The sequence below is a fragment of the Sinocyclocheilus rhinocerous genome, unplaced genomic scaffold, assembly GCF_001515625.1.
Source record: "Sinocyclocheilus rhinocerous isolate Xijiao unplaced genomic scaffold, SAMN03320098_v1.1 scaffold2057, whole genome shotgun sequence".
In the NCBI taxonomy this organism is placed as follows: domain Eukaryota; kingdom Metazoa; phylum Chordata; class Actinopteri; order Cypriniformes; family Cyprinidae; genus Sinocyclocheilus; species Sinocyclocheilus rhinocerous.
Window position 1 is genome coordinate 242,737 of NW_015627250.1, and position 5,462 is coordinate 248,198.

The 5,462-nt window shown below is 36.5% G+C and overlaps 1 long non-coding RNA gene across 1 annotated transcript in view; it reads left to right on the forward strand.

Annotated features, from left to right (window-relative positions):
* Window positions 1–5,059, forward strand: part of LOC107726103 (uncharacterized) — a 7,827-nt gene extending 2,768 nt beyond the window's left edge. Inside the window, exon 3 of the long non-coding RNA XR_001638226.1 lies at window positions 4,520–5,059. This is a non-coding gene — a long non-coding RNA (uncharacterized LOC107726103). The remainder of the gene's footprint in view (window positions 1–4,519) is intronic.
* The last annotated feature ends 403 nt before the right edge of the window (window positions 5,060–5,462 follow it).

Here is a 5,462-nt window from a genome sequence, read left to right on the forward strand (position 1 = left end):
TTTTGTTGTCCTTTTTCTCTATCAAATCTTTTAGAAAACATCATAAATCATATATCATTTGAAAGCTTAGAAGCCCGAGATTCGTCCTGTGAAAACCCTTTTGAAATCAAACATTGCGTTACCATGGAAATGGTACTTTAAAATCTTTTGGCGGTCTCCTCCCCCTTAGTGGGCGGTGTCAAGTGTCATATTACAAAATGCATTACGGTCTTTTAGAATCAAACCTTTTTAAAATCTTGACAAAAAACATATCATTGGAAAGGTCTGAGTCTCAGGATTCCATATTTGGTGGTTATTTTGAGATATAAGTAATATTGACAGAGAAATCTAGACATTTGTTTGAGATAGAAGTAATATTGACAGATAAATCTAGATATTTGTGACAGAAAAATGCATAAAAAAATTCAATGGAGTTTGGATGGCACCCGGTGGCTATTTGTGGTATGACGCCCTAAATAAAATCTCACAGGAACCTACATTTTTTAACTTCAAATTTGGAACATAACTTATTTAGACGTAAGGCTTTAATTTTATATCAATTTTGGATTCAAAAATATTTTGTTAAATATTTACTTTATATAAAATAAAAAAAATGATACAGTGCATTTTCTTTACAGTAAATTTATACTACCATAACTTTTTTATACTTAAATTTTTTGAAAGAATTCCACTTTTCCGATAATCTGCTGATTTTCTTCTTTAAAAAGAGACTGTGACTTATGTCTGTATTCCAAAGTGTTCATAAATTACAGCAATTTAAGCTTGGATAGTGCACCTGCATGCCTATTTTAAAAAATGGGGGGTGAGAGTTAAGGGGTTTTGAATTCAAAAGGGGGCCCACCCCGTCCGTATACTAGATCTGATACTGTAAATAAATTTGTATATTTAATCTGTTCACTGAAAATAAATTTACAGTTGTGATTGTACGTTGTTTTTGATCCATTATTGTGTGCAAGGACATTTTGCTTAGCGTAATCCAACTGATAATGAACCTTGGACCGACCGTGGACCGCCAGCAAACAGTAATTATAAACCAGCAGCTCGTCAGCGGACCGCTGTCGGAAAAGTGGCAGCTGCCGCTGGTGGTCTGCTGGAATAACGATGAGCAAAACACCGGTGAACCGCGGGCGGCGTCCGCCTGTGATCTTATGTTAGCTGGGCGGTCACTGTGCCCCCTCACCTCTGGTGCCATCTCCAGAGTGGGCACTCTCATTTTAGTCTGTGATGCTTTGCTAATATTCTTGAATTTTCAAACTGCTAACACTTTGCACTTTGCAGTTTCGAATTATGCCTAACTGTATGACCAAAAATTTGTATGTTTCCGCTGTTTGATCGCGCCGGCGCCTCACGCGCACACTATATATTTATCGCAAATAGCACAGTCGTTCACCGTGCCGTTCAGCTTGAGCACCGGTCTAATCTGGCATATTTTCGCTCATTATGATTTTTTCCATCTATACTGGAACGCGTGTGAACTACAAAACCAATTTTACCTAATAAATACATAGCTTCAAATACATCACGCATATGGAAACATTTGGATTTGTGCCGAATGAGAGAGGTAGGATATGAGCCCAACTGTCGCGAATCCGGTCCATGGACTTTCATCCAATGAACACAAGAGGTCGCTCTCTTACCATATTGACACTCACTCCACATAGACTGTCACACATCACTCTGGACTACATCTCTCATGCTCCACTGCACTGATTGCGCACTCACCTGCATCCAATAACACACACTATATAACACTCACTCTGATCCTGCTCTAGTGGCCGAGTATTCTGTTACAGGGCGAATGAGACGTGAGACGTACGGATCCATTTGCAAGCTTTATTTCAAGGCGTGGTCAGAAACAGGCATGGGTCAGACAATGGCAAACTGGTATGTAGAAGACAATGCAAGAGCAGTCCGGTAAACAAGCGAGGGTCAATCGACGGCGAACGTAATCCAACAAGGCGAGACTAGAGGGATAAATCCAGGTACACAGGCAAAGATCAGAACACGAGAAAACCGACAAGGCAAGACTCAGAAAAGGCTAGGAAAACTAAGCAGGCTCCGTAAGGTAGCTATCAGCTAAACAGGGATATACGCTAAACAATACTCAGCCACGGAGCCTCTTTATTGATTTCCTGTTTCATAGTCTAGCCTAGTCCTGTCATAGTTTTGCCTTGCCTGCTTTCCCGTGTTACCTGATTTTTGCCTGTTTATCTTGGATTAACCCTTTGCCTGCTGTTTCGGACTGTGTTTGCACCTCGCCTGGACTACTGCTCGTGTTATTGGATAACCCATTGTGTCAAGCCCTCTGGATATTGTTAGCCGCTGATCGACCACGCCCGTTTTGGATTACTCTTCTGTCTTGAATATTACAGGCATTTACATTTTGACAGCAAAAAACAGACTTCAGTCACATGAATGACTGTAAATAATAACTTTTTTGAAAAAATGAAAAAAAAAAAAGACAGTTTTCTTGTTTCTGCTTATTTCATTTCAAACTGAAAAACAAACTATCAAAACGTACACGGACCATTGGGAAAAGTATAGACCTATGCACTTTTCATGCAGGTTGTTGCCAGTTTCTTACATTTACAGTAGGTGATGCTCCGAGTCCGAAATGAAAAGCATTATAAAAAGTACCATATGCATAACAAGTTAAAGGGCCAGCACAAAGCAGCTGAGCAGACTGTGGAAGTGCGATGTCACTCGCAGACTGACTTCTCAAACTTAAAGTAACGTCAACAAAAGAAAGAGGTAGGCTGATGTCTGACAGTTATATTAAAGCTGAAATGTACTTTACGAAACAAAACTAAATGTTGTCAAAAGCAGACATAGGCTATTTAATATTAATATTTAATATTTTATGTAGTCTAACTTGTTTAGCTTTTACTTTGTTTAGTTTGTTGAAGTTAAAGGTTGTTTGTTTGATAGAAACCATTGTTTATATACAAGTCTACGATCCTGTGCAGTGTTAAATCTTACATTTAACCCTTGTGCACTCCTCATTTGGGAGTCACAATCATGTTACACCTGAAATTTAACTTTTTTTTTCTTCAGTAAAATCAATCTAATATATTTTTGTTCAATAATTTTTTTCTTTTTTCTTTTGTATTTTGAGAGAATTTTATGATAATAATTATGTAATAATTATTATGAATTTTCCCCATTGAAAATAGTACAAACATTTTTTTCTCTAATTTTTCAATCAATGCAGTATCTCTTATTCAAATAGAGACTAGGCCTTTAAAATCAATTTTTAAGGCAGCTTAGCACCTCCTAGTGAGAGCAAAGAAAGAAAAACATGTAATTTCATGGTGTAACCACTAGATGCCTGTATAGTAATCTATAGAGAGGCTTTTGTATTCCAAAGTTGTTTTTATACATAATTGTTTACTTTTATTAGGTTGTAGATTTAAATGTATATTAAGGCATTCTCAAAGACTACTTTTTGTCAAGGTTTATATTTTTTTGTTGTTTTAAATGTTGATTTGAAGCGTCAGTTTTTGAATTATTATTACTACAATCAAACCTGAATACAGAAATCATTTTGTTATACAAAACATTAAAATTCTATAAAAATGTAACACAAATAAACAGGAATGCTTTATCAGAGCTTAATCCTTCTGGGCCTGATCTGATTTTAACCTCTTGTTTCATTTTTCTGATTCGTTTTGTCTATGGTTATAGCCATACCAATTCATTGCACTCTAGATGTTTTAGAGTTTCACCCCTTCATTGCTGTGCAATTTTTTTCTGCATCGTGGGGGATTTGTAGATTGTACACACAAAAATGTTCTGTATTTAAATTTTTTTTTTGCCATTTCCCATTAATTTCCTACGGTCGGTCATTTTTGACCGAAGACCATGAATGATACTCGGAGGTCCACCCGGTATATTCATTGGTATGTACGCTTATGTGTTTGATTACTTGTCACTTACAAACTTTGACCCACTTCACTTCTTAACCACACAGTGGCGCTGTAATATCATCTATAAACAATTGTATGGTTTGTTCTGTGAAGCCAGTAGCCTATGTTGACTTTTTTTTTTGTTTTTTTTGTAATAAGATCTGAGCAAACACTCTTAAAAATAAAGGTTCTTTATGTTTCCATGAAGAACCTTTACCATATATGGAACCTTTCCATCGCACAAAAGGTTCTTTATAGTGGAAAAAGGTTATTGAGATTTTTTAAATGTTCTTCACACTATGTAAAAATGGTAGCTCTTAAGAACTCTTCACTGAAAGTGGGGGGGGAAAAAAACCTCTTTGGAAACTTTGTTTTTAAAGTGATGTTTAAATATTAATACATTTCGATTGAACTATGTAGAACATTTGGGAAATTCATCAGTAAAGTCAGTGTTTAGACAACTTAATATGATCAACTTTAAATTTCAAGTGAAGAAAACAACTTTATTTTATTACTTATATTGATTAATAATTGTGGACGGTATATTTAGTGAACCCATTGCATCTTTAGCAGTTGTGTCTTTGTCCTTCTGGATCTCCTATTATCATATGCAGGTGGTGCTTTGGGAGGTGCCGTGGGATGGTGGATGACTAGTGGCAAATTCCGTCCTCTTCATCAGATCATAATGGAGATGACTCCTGAAGAGAAGATGGAACTGTACTCTGAGGTCATGGAAGAACTGGGCAATCTGGCATGGGATAACGTGGCTGGACTCATTTAGTCAGTGATGCGTAAATCCTCTCTAAAAATGAAAATACTTAGTATTATAATCTCTTTTGCCACAAAACAGCTCAAAGTCAAAATAGCATCTTAATTTCACCTGCTTAGTCTAAGCCAAGTTTGACTATCTGAGGAGCTTTTTAGTTTAGGTTTTGTTATTGTTTCTGAAAGATATGTTTTACTTTAATTTTTCTGAATTATAAACATGTGTAGCAGCCCTTCAGTGTCGAACAAAGGAGGCAGAGGGTTTTGACGGGTGCCTTCGATTTATTTACTCAGATGCAATAAACTTCATTGCTGAAGTATTCGTTGTCTCAGTTTTTTTGTTGCAAATTATCTCCATTACATCACAACACTGTGTTCACCCAGTGATTGACTTCATAACAATAACATCATATCATCATGGCACTGTAACTTCAAAGAAAACAAATGAAGAAACAAATATGAACAAAAGAAAAATAAACTCAACCAACATTCACAATAAACAAACACCTCTGAGTTGCTGTTATCGGAAACCTGCGTGTTGCCAGATGTTGAGGGGATTCTTGCCATCATGGACTGCAACATAGTGCTCGTTAATTGGCTTAAAAGCAGGGCACCCTCCTGCATTCTTAACACACTCTGAGGTGTGCACAGGCACATTTAGAGTGTCTGTAATGAGGCTAACGGGGCTAAAGGCACACTTTAAGAAAAAAAGTGCTTTTCACTGTGCCATTTACATTTATTAAGCAACATATTTTGTGTGAAAATAAATCATACAAGTCGTGTATTTTGTTT